This window comes from Silene latifolia, chromosome 9 (assembly GCF_048544455.1).
Source record: "Silene latifolia isolate original U9 population chromosome 9, ASM4854445v1, whole genome shotgun sequence".
Lineage (NCBI taxonomy): Eukaryota > Viridiplantae > Streptophyta > Magnoliopsida > Caryophyllales > Caryophyllaceae > Silene > Silene latifolia.
Window position 1 is genome coordinate 200135004 of NC_133534.1, and position 16346 is coordinate 200151349.

The window sequence follows — 16346 nt, forward strand, 5'->3', positions numbered from 1 at the left end:
ATGGGACAAAAGATACTAGTATGACATATCCTAGGGTATCTTGAGAGTATTCTAGTAAACAAAGTCTCAAGGAGAAAAATTATCTACAAGGGACTTATATACACTTGTCAAGCTTCCCAAATAGGCATTTTCACAAAATTTTATACAATGCAAACTACATGCCATGATACAACTAACATATATACAACTCTAATGCATATTCTTCTATCAACTAATATGCTATGTACACTAAATGCAAACTCTTAATAACACATAGGTTCATACCGCATCAATCAAAATATAGCCACATTGTCATTAACATATAGAAGGAGGAAGGAGATTTGGAACGATCATACCACGCGGTCTTCTATTTCCTTCATGCCTCGAATGTGGCGTAGTCGACCCAATGTGATAAGACTGGAAAACAAACAAATATATACAATATATACAAGTCTACACTACAAAGAAAAGAACATGTTTTTGGATTTTTAAATTTTTTAAATTTTTATCATTTTTGAAAATAAGTTAGATGTTGAATGTTAGAATTCCCTATCCCCACACTAGTATGGACATTGTCCTCAATGGACAAATTGATAGGGAATTATGCATATGCATGAAATTATATGAGGTGCATGAATGCTATACTAAGTGCAAGTTACATGAATATATTACAAATGATGCAAGCTAAACTACTCTAAGTGATGCATGCTTTCGATTGTTCGGAGAGCTAATTTAGATTTACTCACGATGCTTGTGATCAAACTTCCCCAAACCGGTTAAAGTTATGGAGGAAGTTTGGCCACAAGGCCATGCATGCTATGTTATGCAAATTGTCGTTTTGGATTTTTCTAGTGGAAGTAAAATTTGTCATCACCTCGATGTTGCTAAGGTGGAAAAAGTCCCTTGGTGTTATTAGGACACTCACTAGGCAAAAGCTAAGAGAACAAGAATTATTCAAACTAAACTATTATGCAAATCAATTTTTGACAAAGAAATGAAAGAGGAAGATAAAGCTCACAAAAGCCAGGGTGGGTGCCCCTCGCCCGCTCTACCAAGCCGAAGAACTCTTCACTTATCATCATCATCTCCTCCAAGCTCATCACTCCAATTCACCTTAGACTCATCACTCTCATAAAAGTCCATAAACTCATCCCCATCGCTATTCACTTCCACAGTGTCACAGCCACTTGAGATTTCCTCCCTTCCATTACAATTGCCACTTGCTCCTTCATTCCCATGGGCCTGATTCAGGAAGAGTATGTCAACTTGAGCCCAAGAGGGAAGTACTCCTTCATCATTAATCCGCCCTTGGTGGGCCACTTGATGGAAACAAGGATAAAGAGCATAGTAGGCATCCACCCTATCATCGTATTGTTGTCTATGCATTGCTTGAAGTATACCCATAACAATGTCATCCTTTGGGAGAATAAACGAGTTAGGGTGGTGGTAGGGTTGGTAGGGGAAGGGGTATGGAGGAATAGTGATCTTTTGCCCTTCATTCTTTTGCTCATGCTCTTGTTGTTGTTGTTGTTGAATAAAGGGTGGGGTTTGATCTTCTTGTCTTGTATTTCCGGGCACTAGGTAAGAAGGTAATCGGAAAGAGGGCCCCTTCTATGTGAAATCCTTGTCAATCCTTCCATTGGAAGGGTTAAAGGGGCGCTTCCTTTTGTCAACCATTTGATTTTCCTTTCATATCCTTCGTAGGCTATCCAATGGTGTTGTTGGAATAGAATCCTTTCATTGATCCTAGTGTTGCCCGGTAGATGGACATATGAGTTATCATTTTTGAAATTCGGGTTGAACCATTTTACAATTCTTGTTATTAAGCCTCAATTGACAATGTGTCTCATCCCATTGTCACATCCGTTCCGAAAACGTTCCCATCTTTCAAGTAATACCAAAGAAGCATTGAATTTGTAGCCACTCATACTTTTAATTTACAAGTATGATTCCATGAAAGTAAGATCAAGCTCATTGACTATGGCCGGGGCACTTCGAGCTAGTAGGGTGCTCGCGATAAAATGGTAAGGGAACCTTATAATGGGGTTTTGGAACTAGGAAGCCGAACAATCTTTTATCTTTAACACATCACGGCCCGTTAGGGCTGTCAAAAGAGGTTCTACACTATAGTTTCTAGGCTTGGATGACCAAGTGGTCGACACATATAAGCCAAATACATCCGCGAATTCATCTAATGTCATCATTCGTGTGACATTTTCCAACCAGAACTCAATGCAAATTGTGTTGTTAAGAGTGGAATTCTTCAAGAAGCTTAGGAATTCAAGCACAAGTGATTTATATATAAGCTCATGCAAATGGAACATAGTTGAGAGTCCGAACAATTAGAATAATGCTTCGGTTTGATGATAGATTCCTAACTTCCTTAATGTATCACGACAAACGAACTTAGTGGGAAAGATGTTCTTACCCATTAGTAGGTGGAAGACGATTCTTTGTGCATCATTGACAAAATCGATGTGGGGAAGACGATCAAGTCTTGAAAGATCAATAATCTCCTCATTTTCCCTTCTTCTTATAACAAACTGACCCACTACCGTCGTAACAAAACCCTAATAAGATGTGGTGTGCACTTTTAGGCCAATTATTTGTCCTCACTTAAGCCCAAAAGCACAAGGCCTTGTTACTAAGTGGTGGGTGGAATCCTTTATAAACATATCACAAGCTGTGTGGATAAGATTGGTGTAGTTGCTGATAGTAAATGGATAATTATGTTATCATAAGTCGGATGGTACTCAGTTGTGTGAATGTAATAATGTAATTCAAATAATTAATTAATGGTATTTATATAAGACGATAATTAAATAATTAAGTAAGTAAGCAAGTCGGGAGTTGGTCTTATTTGTTATTAAGTCATTGGGCCGTGTGGCATGGGTAGGAGGGTCGGTTTTATTGGCCTAACACATAAGTGATCGGGATTTGTATCGGGATTTAATAATAAAGAATAAGAATAATATTAGTAATTCCCACAATAATTAGAATAAGGCAATAGTTTCCTAATTGGCCTCATATACTCTCTATTAGACTATAAATACCATGATATCTGGAATATAAATCACAAAGAAAGAAGAAGGAGATTTAAGAGACGGAACAACAAATAAGCGATAAAAGGTAAGATCGTCGTAATTTATGTTTATATTGTCTTAATATTTAAGTTATCATTAATTCACCAACGTAGGCAGTGCCGTTGACCTTAGTAGTTTCCCTTGACTGTCGTTACTGCAGTAGGACCCTCGTTGACCGTCGTTGACCACCATGGGAGGCGGAATTGGCGTCTTAAGGGAGGGCTGCCGTGAGGTTTAAGACGGATTGTGTACCTTGTGTAGTTGTCGACTTTACACGGGACTTGGGTGGTTGTTTTTGTTGGCTAGGGGCGGTCCTAATGGTGGTGAGTCGTGGTGGTTGGTACGGTTGCTGTCGTGGGAGTGGTTGTTACGGGTTGTGTCATTTATATGGGTCATGTGTCGCGTATGATTGGTCGTTGGAGGTCATAGGGAGTCGTGGCAGGTGGTGGGACCACCATGGGTCAAGGGAGACCACAGTGGTGGCCCTGGTTGTCGTGAGGTGATGCAAGATGGTGAATGGGGTTAGGAGTTAAGTTGTGTCGGGTTCCGTGGGGCTGTTTAGGGCGTGTTGTTTAGGGTTGTAGGAGGTGGGTTAGGAGGTGGATACTTGTGGTTGAGTTGCATCGTGGTGTAGGGTAGTGGTTGCTAGGATTGCGTGGTGTTGGAGGTTGTTGTTGGTGTCGGGTTTGGTGGTTCAAGGGAGGTGTGTACACGGTTGTAAAACCGTATATATGGGGGTGTTGATGGGTGTTGTTTTGTGTCGGGTTTTTTAGTTGGGTGATTCGGGTTTTTGTTATAATCGGGTTTTAATATCGTAATCCTTTAATGATAATAAATAATTAAATAATAAATAGTAATAGAATGTAATAATTAACAATTAATGAAGTAATTATAATATGTATGTTAGGTGACGATTTGTGAAGAAAGTATAATTGGATCCGGTTGCTTAATTATTTGGATCGCTTTAAGCTGCTTAAGTAGATTTGCTTACGAGGTAGGTTAACTACTGATGTGACCCATATTTGCGCACATTTAGTCCCCTAATTAAGCTTATTTTGCATACTATTAAAACATTTTATGGCCATTTTATCCGTCAAAACCTTCCTATTTGCTTTTCTAGCGCATTTCATATGTTTTGTAGAAAAGGAGATAAATGAGGTGGAATTTCCCCCTCTTGCATGCATATTTGGAAGATTTTTGATGATATTGGATGGACTAGTATAAAGAGGAGGCAAGAATGATGGCCAAGTATGTAGGAATAAAGAGTATATAGAAGGATCATAGGGTTAAAAAGTAAGAATGACGAGAGGGAAGGCATTACAAGAAGAAATTGCTCGAAACCTAAACCAAAAATTTCTCCTTTGGCTCTGAAAATATGCTAGATGGAACGGCGTCGAAAAAACAAGTGATCTAGGCTTTTGAATCACCCCAACAGGAGTCCGGATGAGAAAATGACGTCCGTTTTACAATCCGAGGTCAAACAAAGAAGTTGTCCGTCAATCCGCTCGTCCCGAGACTCAAGACGCTCGGATTCCTGAGACCCAATCCGCCCGTCTTCCCCACAAGACGCTCGGATTATTCGACAGTCAAGAATGAAGAAAAACACTTCAGGAATCCGCCCGTCCAAGCAACAATCCGCCCGTCTTCCCATCAATCCGCCCGTCTTCCCATCCTACAATCTGAGCGGATTCTCCACAATCCGCCCGTCCAAAACAACCACAATCCGCCCGTCTTCATGCCTTGGACGCCCGGATTCCCTTACAGCAACTTTTCGTGCTCTTCTTGTTCTATGAAGGATGCGCATATTTTTCAAAGACCGGCGAAAAGGAGACCGGAGTCTCCCTTGAGACCGGCGATTCCCTACTCAACAATTACAATTGTTAATTACTATTTTACCCTTGCTTAACCTAATGAATCCCTACTATAAATACCCCATTTGTAATAATCAAAGGAGGAAGTTTCCTTAGATTAAATCAAGCTTTCTTAGATTAGATTAGGAGTAGATTAGAATAGATTAATCTCAATCTTTCCACAAAATTACACATTAATCTTTCCTTAATTATTGTTCAAGTTTATTATTCAAGTTTATCATTGGGTAATTGAAGATTATTGGGTTATTATTGGAGAATTGTCAACTCTTCATCAATCAATCAAGTTTCTTCTATTATTCTTTGCTTTATTATTTGGAATCATCTCATGTTTGGTATAATTCTTTTACCCTTTTACTCTTTATTGTTTATTTCCTCATTCTCTTATCATGTTTACACTTGTTGTGATGATTGACACCATTAATGACATGTTTACCATGATAATAAGTGAGTAGTCTCTTAACTAGGATTAGTGGGTAATTAGGGGAAACCAACATGGAATGATTCATGCTTAATCTAATATGTTTTCATAATTAAATTGCTTGCTTGTTGTGATGTCAACTTTATGCACATGTTATGTTTGATGAAATGCTAAGCCTATGAATCCTTGCATTTTACCCATCTCTTACCTTTTCAACAAGACTTGTAAGACATAAACTAACTCAAGTCTTGTTAGACCATGCATAGAAGTTGAATAGGAGGAAAGTAAGTCGAATTGTAGGTGTTGTACAATCTAATCAATTCGGCTCCGGGACCCAACTCTTCCTATGAACCGTAAGACATAAACCAACTCGGTTCCTCCACAACATTAATTGCTTGCAACTTTGTAAACATGTTTGTATGATCAACACCATGAATCCCTTATGACCCCATGACATCCTAGTACTTTTAGTCATTTGTTTACATTTCTTAGTTCATTGTTTGCTTAACTTTGTTACTTTCATTAGTTTAGAATACAACTACAAACCCCATCAATTGTGACACTAGCATAAATTGAGATAGATAGACTTAGAACCCAAAGCACACCGTCCCATGGATCGACCTCGACTTACCACTAACTAGTTGTTTGTTGAGTATTATCAATGTGTTTGATTGGATGTGTGACGACCAACTCTTGTCCATTAAAATGGCGCCGTTGCCGGGGACGGTGCTATGTGATTAAGTTCTTGTTTGTTTATCTATTTTAATTGTACTTTAACCTTGAGGAACTTGTTCCTCAAGGTTCGTTCTTACCATTTTGTGTAGTTTCCATGCTTGTAGTTGTTTCCTTGTCTTAGCTATGATGGCTCAAGACTTTACATATGGAGTATGTGGTGGATCGTTTGAGTGTGATTATGGGTATGGGGAGTTTGAGGAGCAAGTCAACACAAACCTACCTTACTACTCATACAATGAAAATCCTAACTACTACCGCAACTTTTCCCACCAAAATTCCCATATCCATTATCCACAACAACCACCCACCCAAAACTCACATTACAACCAATTCCAAATGCCACAATATGAGCACTTTCACACCCACCCACAACAAAAAGATGAGCCCAACTTTGACATTCAAGATATGGTTCTCCAAATGATGGGAGACCAACAAAATTTCTTCACACAAATTCTAGAGGAGAGCGAAAATAGGAACAATGTTCTCCAAAGCATTATCACCCATGGTGAGGAGTTGGCAATTCGAATTGCCCAAATGAAAGCAACCCAAACAAACACTTCCCACCAACCCTTGAGCATTGAACATGAATGTGAATTTGAGGCAATGACCTTTGATGAAGAAGATGTGAAGTGGGAAGAGCCAATCTCCTTGAGCTCTTGTGAGTATGAAAGTGTGGTATCTGATGAGGAAGATATGAGGTTGAGTAAGCCAAATACTCTTAGCCTTTGTGAGTATGAAGGTGTGACCTTTGATGTGAATATTGAGATGGTGGAGGAAGAATTAATGAAGAAGAATGAAGACCCCATTTATGATTCTTATGGAGATAGCGACGATGACAAGCCTATGGAAGAAGCTTGTGCGGAATATGTGTCTTGCATTAAAGAAGAGGAATAGAGTTGTGAGATTACCTTACTTGAGGACCCCATCCTTGAGAAGTTTGAGGTATGCTTCCATGAGGAAGATGAATGTCTCTTTCCTATTGACCATGAAGACCTTTTCGGACCCACCATGGAGCCTATGAATATTGGAGATGATATGATGGACCTTCTCCAAAAGGTCAAAGCATCATACAAAAGCTACTTGGTGGAAAAGCTCAAAGAGAAACTTGCACGAGAAGCTACTTGTGGAAATTTGGCACCCACAATCTCAACTCCTAAGGTATCTGATCATCAATGTTATGAGAGTTCTCCTTCTACTTTGGAAGGGTTGACAAATCAAAGTGCTATTATCATCACCGAACTTAGAGGAGAAGGTGGAAAGTGGAAGTCTACGGATGAAAATGAACCATACTTCATACCTAGTGTTGACAAAAATCATGGGCATGTTGGTTTGAAGAATTGCAAATATTCAAGTGCCAAGGGCAAGGTGAAAGAGAGAATAAGTGACAAGCTCCCTTGGCCAAGCCTCATATTGAATTGGAACAAACCGTATTCATACTTATTTGAGGATTGTGCCCAAGCCTTTGACCGGTTATTGAGAGCATTAAGCAACATGGACAAAATCAATAACCATGGCAACAAGGAATGAGTTTGGTGGAGTCCTCCCTCAAACCACCATTTGTAAGATATCCTTTCCTTTGACTTTGCATTACATTTACACTTGCATTTAGTTATATACATATACATTTAGCTTGCATTTGTATTATATTTCATATTGCATTTACATTAGTTACTTCATATAATATAGTTTGCATTGTATTATATCTCACATGATTCATGTAGATAGTTTCATATAGATTAGAATTCATGCATAGTCACTAATGACCAATCCTATTCATTTCTACACTAGAGATAGTGTTTAAATCGGTTTAGGAAGGTTTGATCATAAGTGACCATAGTTTAAAACATGCATCATATAGTATAGTTTAGATTGCATTCATTTGTTACATATGTCATATAGAAATGCATTTAGTTAGAGCATGCATTCATTCATATCATATCATTGCATTTGTACTTTATTTCAAAAAATCAAAAAATTCAAAAACATGTATTTCCTTTTTATTCCTACTCCTACATGTACATTGAGGACAATGTCCAAAAAAAAGTGGGGGATGGGAATTTATATTCCAAAAATGCATAAAAAATTGAAAAACTTCGAAAAATCCCAAAAATATGTTCTTTAATTTCATAAAAACAAAACCCATAAAAATTTAAAAATTGAAAAATCCAAAAACATGTTCATTTCCTTTGTAGTGTAGTCTTGTATATATAGTTGTATATATTATGTTTGTCTATCCTTGTTCACATTGATTGACTACGCCACATCCGAGACATGAGGATATTGAAGACCGCATGGTATGATCTTTCCAATCTCATTTTTCCTCTCTATGTTAATGACTATGTGGCTTTATTTTGATTGATGCGGTATACACAATGTGAACTTAGGACTTGCATTTAGATTATTTGGCATACTAGTTGGTAGAATCATATGCATTAGGATGTATATATGTTAGTTGCATCATGGCATATAGTTGCATGTTAGAAAAATTTTGTGAAACCGTCTACTTGGGAAGCTTGACAAGTGTATATAGGCCCTAGTAGATGCTTTTTGTTCTTAAGACTTTGCTTGTTAGAATACTTGTAAAATACCCTAGGATGTGTTATGCTAGTATCCTTTGACCCATGGATTAAGGCCTAGTCAAGAGTACCTTGTGGTGTGATAACTCCTTGGCTACCGTTTATTCCAAGGTGACCCTTGAAAATATGCAACCATCATTCATCCATGTTCTACCATACATTTTTGTCATCAAAGGGAATGGGCACAAAAAAGAAATTGTTCAAAAATTTGAGTTCAAGAAATGAAAAGAAAAGAAAAGAAAGAGTTTACAAGATGCATCAAAAGAAAAGAGGAGCAAAAATAGAACTCCTAAGCTTCAAATATAGGCACCCTCACTACATATGGGGTGACTTTGAAAATGTTCAAAAAGAAATGCAAAGAAATGTTGAAAAATTGTCAAGTGTTGAAAATGCCAAAAAATCAAAAGAAATGGCAAAAGAAACTGTTCTCAAATGTCAAAATGCCACAAGAAATTGGGGGAAAAACAACAACAAAAGCAAACTCCCAAATGAAACTCAAATACTATCAATCCCTTTATCCATCGTATCCACTTTTGTGCATGGTAGAGAGGGGACGACCCTTCTTCTTGTCTAGGCAAGAAGGGGAATTCCGCGATCCTCCAGTGTTTCTAACACCATAGGGAGTCTACTCTTGACGAAAGCATTTAACGATTGAGGACAAAGGTACCCTAGCTTGACACAACTTGGAGGTGATTTATTGGTATCCTTCTAGGCTTAGTGGTTTGAAGAAACCGTATCTATGATGGAATGTATACCCTTAGATTGCTTCCCCTTTAGATAATTTTCGCCACTTAGATGAGGAAAGTGGCTATTCTTTTGTAGATGCATCCATTACTTGATTTTGTGTGCTTTTATGCTTGGATGTGTCGCCATTTTGGCAAGACCCACCTTGCCTTGCAAGAAGGCATCCTACCACATGGTTGTCTTGTTGTGAGTTGAAGGGGCGGAGTGAGACCCGCTAATTGTTTCACATCGGCTATATTATTAGGATAGTTTAAATAAAGGTCTAGTTTTAGTCACCTCTTTACTCGGGTTGCGTAAAGGTTCGGTTTGGGGATATTTGATGTGACCTATATTTGCGCACATTTAGTCCCCTGATTAAGCCTATTTTTCATACTATTATAACATTTTATGGCCATTTTATCCGTCAAAACCTTCCTATTTGCTTTTCTAGCGCATTTCATATGTTTTGTAGAAAAGGAGATAAATGAGGCGGAATTTCCCCCTCTTGCATGCATATTTGGAAGATTTTTGATGATATTGGATGGACTAGTATAAAGAAGAGGCAAGAATGATGGCCAAGTATGTAGGAGTAAAGAGTATATAGAAGGATCATAGGGTTAAAAAGTAAGAATGACGAGAGGGAAGGCAGTACAAGAAGAAATTGCTCGAAACCCAAACCAATAATTGCTCCTTTGGCTCTGAAAATATACTAGATGGAGCGGCGTCAAAAAACAAGTGATCTAGGCTTTTGAATCACTCCAATAGGAGTCCGGATGAGAAAATGACGTCTGTTTTACAATCAGAGGTCAAACAAAGAAGCTTTCCGCCAATCCGCTCGTCCCGAGACTCAAGACGCTCGGATTCCTGAGACACAATCCGCCCGTTATCCCCACAAGACGCTCGGTGATGTGACCGTAATTAGAGCATATTTAGTCCCCGAATTAGCCTTGCTCCCATGCTTTTTAGTGCATATTTGGGTCATTTATTGTCTTTAGTTCATTGTTTTGCATATTCTTTGAGGTTTTGATCCCTTGGTAGGAAAGGAGTACAAACCTTGCATTTTCATGGCAAAATGAGACTAAATTGATTGAATTCAATGACCAAGCATCAGGGAGAGACAAGATTAGAAGGCCTTTTTACATAATATAGTAGATGGGCAATGATGAGAAAAGATCCTTGCATCCCCGAGGAAATCCCCAAGGATTTTATGAAGAAAAAGGAAGAAAAGAAGAAGAAACAAGACTGCCCAGCAATCCGTGCGTCTTCCCCCAAAGACGCACGTCCACCAAGCCACAATCTGTCCGTCTTCTCTTCAAGACGCCCGGGCTAAATGACCTAGAAGACGCCCATCTTCTCTACAAGACGCCCGGGCAGAGACCACCAAATCCGCCCGTCCCGTGCTAAAGACGCCCGGATTCCCAAGCAGACCCATTTCGTCTTCTTCAAGCTTCAAGGAAAGATGCACATCTTTTTCTAGAGACCGGAGTCTCCCTAGAGACCGGAGTCTTTCCAAAAAGACCGGCGTTTCCTCAAGTAGGGACTTAATCGTCATTTAAGCCCTTAGTTAACCCTAATTCATGCACATAATCCCCACTATAAATACCCCATTAGTCTAATTAGAAGAGGATGTTCTTCTTAGCAATCTTTAGTGTAGTTAATATCAATCAAATCTCTCTTTAATCTTGTAATCAACAATTAATCAAGTTTTAATACAAGTTTTATTTCCTTAATCTCTCTCTTATTCATCCTTTATTTTGGGTAATTGAAGATTATTTGGGTTATTATTGGGAGATTGACAACCTTCCAATCAAGCATCAAGTACTTCTTTTATTCTTTGCTTTATTATTGGAATCATTAGTAGGTATAATTCTCTTAATCCCTTTTTAATTATTGCTAATTACTTTCATTTATTCATCATGTTTGACTTTGTTGGTATGATTGACAACCTTGCTAGCATGTTCAACATGATAATGAGTGAGTAGTTTCCTTAGCTAGGGTTAATGGGTAATTAGGGGAAACCAACATGGGGGATGATTCATGCTTAATCTAATATGTTTTCGTAATTTATTTGCTTGCTTGTTGTGATCTCAACTCATGCACATGTTATGTTTGATGAAATGCGAGCCTATGAATCCTTGCATTTTTTACCCATCACCTATCTTTTCAATGAGACTTGTAAGACATAAACCAACTCGAGTCTCATTAGACCATGCATGTTGTTAAGTAGGGAAGACTAAGTCGACTTGTAGGTGTTGTACAATCTAATCGATTCGGCTCCGGGACCCAAACTTTCCTAGGATTGTAAGATATAAACCAACTCAATCAATCACAACAATAATTGCTTGCTTATAACTTGAGAATATGTTTGTATGATCAATTCCCATGAATCCCCTATGACCCCATGACACCCTAGTGCCTTTTATCAATTGTTTACATCCCTTTTAATTCATCTTGCTTGTTTACTTTCATTGCCATTTAGTTTAGTGATCTTCTATTCAAACCCCAATTGTGACACCCCTTAAGACACCACTAGTTGCAATAGAAATCTCATCTCAATTCCCGTCCCTTGGGATCCGACCTTTACTTGCCTCTTTACTGATTGTAGAGTTGTTTGTGAAGTTATAAATTGTGTTTTGGTCTAGGTGCTCCTAACGACAAGTAACCGAAAAACTAGTCCCGGCCAAAAAATGGCGCCGTTGCCGGGGGACGGTGTTAACTTGATTTAGATTTTCTTTTATTGTTATTAGTTGCGTCTTTCTTTGCCTTGGGGAAGTAAAATTCCTCAAGGTTTGTTCTAATTGTTTTCAAGTTCTTTGATATTTTGCAAGATGGACCTTATATAATTTTTTGTAGAGGACCACTTAAGTATACCTTTCTTCAAAGATCCCATGCAATCATTGGAGGCCTTGGAAGCAAGTGAGGCTAAAAATATGTATTGGGAATTGGAGGTAGATCTTTTTGAGGCCGCTCTAGCTAACAAAGAACTTACTCATGCACAATCTGAATTAGTGCATAACATCCTTGTGGAAGCATGTCAACCTATAGAAGATGAGCAATCCATCCTAGAAGACATCTTACAAGCTCAAGAGCAAGAGGAATCCATCATGGAATTTGAATGTAATGAGGTCGACGAGAATGAAGAACAAGTCGAATATGCTATGAGAATGGAATGTCTAATGGAGATGGAGCAAATTCTCAATGAAACTCCAAAGGAGGAAAGTGAGGTACAAACTCCTACTTTAAAACCCCTTCCCCCAAATTTGAAATATGCTTACCTTGATGAATCAAAGACCAAACCCGTGATTGTTAATGGTAGACTTGATGAGAACCAATTGGGAAAATTGCTTGATGTGTTGAAAAAATATGAGAAGGATATAGGTTATAGTCTAGATGACCTTAAGGGGATAAGTCCGAACTTTTGCATGCATAGAACTCATCTAGAGGAGGACCATAGACCTACCATTCAACCTCAATGAAGATTAAACCCCCACATGCAAGAAGTTGTCAAAGGAGAGGTTATGAAATTACTTGATGCGGGAATCATATATCCCATATTGGACTCTTTGTGGGTTAGCCCCGTTCAAGTGGTACCTAAGAAAGGAGGTACCACGGCGGTGACAAACGAAAAGAATGAGTTAATACCCACAAGGATGATCACCGGTTGGCGCATGTGTATTGACTATCGAAAATTGAATTCCGCAACTAGAAAGGATCATTTCCCCCTACCATTCATTGACCAAATGCTTGAGAGGTTAACCTCCAACAAATTCTTTTGTTACCTTGATGGGTATTCGGGATTCTTCCAAATCCCTATACACCCGGATGACCAACATAAGACCACCTTCACATGCCCTTATGGTACTTTTGCATATAAGAGGATGCCTTTTGGTTTATGTAATGCCCCCGCCACTTTGCAAAGATGCATGATGAGTGTCTTCTCCGACTACCTAGAGACCATAATGGAAGTTTTTATGGATGATTTTAGCGTTTATGGAAAGGACTTTGACTCATGTTTGCATAATCTCTCTCTTGTATTGCAAAAATGTGAAGATGTTAGTCTTGTCTTAAATTGGGAAAGGTGTCACTTCATGGTCAATGAAGGAATTGTTTTGGGTCATTTAATCTCGGAAAAGGGCATCGAGGTCGATAAAGCTAAAGTTGAGGTGATAGAGAAGCTCCCACCTCCCGTGAATGTTAAAGGGGTGAGAAGTTTTCTCGGTCACGCGGGTTTCTATCGCCGTTTCATAAAAGACTTTTCAAAAATAGGGAAACCCCTCACTCAACTCTTGCTTAAAGATGCCCAATTCCATTTCACTGATGAGTGTGTTGAAGCCTTTAATAGAATCAAGGAAGCACTAATCTCGGCACCGATCATTCAACCTCCAAATTGGGAACTACCGTTCGAGATTATGTGTGATGCTAGTAACTACGCCGTTGGAGCGGTTCTTGGCCAACAGGTAGGAAGAGCTCTTCATGATATCTATTATATAAGCAAGACTCTTGATCCCTCCCAAGTGAACTATGATGTCACCGAGAAAGAGCTTCTTGCCATTGTCTATGCTTTGGACAAATTCCGTTCTTACTTACATGGATCCAAGGTGATTGTCTTTTCGGATCACCGTGCTCTCCGACATCTCTTGATAAAGAAGGAGGCAAAACCAAGGTTGTTGAGATGGATTTTGCTTCTTCAAGAATTTGACTTGGAAATAAGAGACAAGAAAGGAGCCGAAAATGTAGTGGCGGATCATTTGTCAAGGATCCAGTTTCATGATGAACGAGGAGAAACACCGATCAATGACTCATTTCCCGATGATATCTTGATGGCCATTCAAACACAACTTGAAAGGCACATCACCCCATGGTTTGCCGATTATGCCAACTATATTGTTGGAAGAGTACTCCCTCCAAATTTCAACCACAACCAAAGAAAGAGGTTCCTATTCGAAGTAAAGAGGTACTTTTGGGATGACCCAAACCTTTACAAGGAGTGTAGTGATGGGCTCTACCAGAGATGCATCCCTCAATGGGAAGTCCAAGGAATCTTGGAAGGGTGTCACTCATCACCCTATGGTGGGCACCATGGAGCAAGGAGGACCATTGCAAAAATTCTTCAATCGGGCTTCTATTGGCCTACAATGTTTCAAGACACAAGAGAATTCATCATTCATTGTGACGCTTGTCAAAGAACGGGGAATATCTCTTGGAGGAACGAAATGCCACAACGGGGAATTCTAGAGGTGGATGTAATACTCCGTATTTATGAGTCTTGGGGTACTCTATCGGGTAGGCCTTACACTGTCGAGTAAGGGTGAGTTGCGTTTTAAAATAGTTTCTGACTTGTTGGGTACTCGATCGAGTAACTAGGATACTCGATCGAGTAAGGGGGTACTCGATCGAGTACCTTAGCTACTCGATCGAGTACCTTAGCTACTCGATCGAGTAGCCGGTTTACGGGGTTGTTTTCTCGGGTTTTGTTAATAATGCGATTAGAGTATATAATACTTCCGTCATTATTCCTAAATCACTTTTCAAAACCTAATCACTGTGAGAAGAGAAAGCAAACTACGTTATTAGCTTTAATCGCATTGTTGGCAAATCCCGGAGCTTGGAAGGTCGGATTTCACCTTTCTTTACACCGTTGTGATCCTTGCGTCGAGGGTAAGACCTGTATACCATTTTTATAGTATTTCATTAAAGTGAGTTAAACCCTAATCTTGGGAATTGGGGGGTTTTGTTGTGTTATATGCATGGTAGTGATTATGTGTTTGTATATTAGGTGGAGGGTTCGTAGAGGAAGCTTTTTGATATCAGCTGTGAGATCGTCTGATTGTTGTGCATTCCAAGTAGGGTTTCCCTAGTCAATATTACTTACATAATGTGTGGTGATTGTGCTGTAGTTAGTGTGCTTGATTGATTCAGACGGTTCTGATTATACATTGTTGATAGATTCAGACGGTTGTTGATATTGTGATTGTTTGTCTGTGGTTCTCGAGATGCGTTCTCGGCTGAGTGGAGTCACTTGCGGGAGTGGCTTCACGCCCTAGTTTCGCCCTTCGTGGAACCCGCCACGGAAGGGGATGTGCACATTAATGGGACATGCATGGTTATCGCTCGGTATGATGAGCGGGGCTTAGGTGGGAACGGCTGCGGTCCCCCGCTAGCAGGGCTGGTCCAGTGGACAGTCGGTGACGGAGATGGAGTGGAGTGAATGATTGTGAATGATTGTATGAGCTATATTGTTTACTGTTCTGTTGGTTATATAATTTATGTAAATAGTACTGACCCCGTTTAAATGTTTTAAAAACTGTGGTGATCCATTCGAGGGTGGTGAGCAATTATTGAGCAGGTATGATATGACGCGTATGGGATAGCTGGGATGAGTCATCACGTGGCAGTTAGAAGTCTTCCGCTGTGTCAAATGATGTTTAATAGTTTTGATAGTTTTAGTAATAGATCATCTAAGAATGTTGTATTTCAGTTTATGAGTTTTGGTTTTGATCATGTAATCACCTTAACTATATTTACTTTTAAATATGTTTCTTTATTGTCTTATGATTATGATATGGGTGATAGTGGATCGACTGACCAAGTCAGCTCACTTTGTTCCAATGAAAGATACATGGACTAAAGCACAATTGGCTATGGCCTATCGAATGAACGTGCTTAAGTTACATGGAGTCCCTAAGGACATAGTGTCTGACAGAGATGCGAGGTTTATATCACGGTTTTGGAAAGAGTTGCAGGAATCTTTGGGAACAACTTTGAAGATGAGTACAGCTTTTCATCCTGCAATAGACGGTCAGACTGAGAGAACAATCAAAACTCTTGAGGATATGTTACGAGCTTGTGTGATGGACTTTGGTGGTAGCTGGGAACAGAGGTTAGATTTGATAGAATTTTCTTACAACAACAGCTATCACACTAGTATTGGTATGGCACCGTTTGAGGCTTTATATGGGAG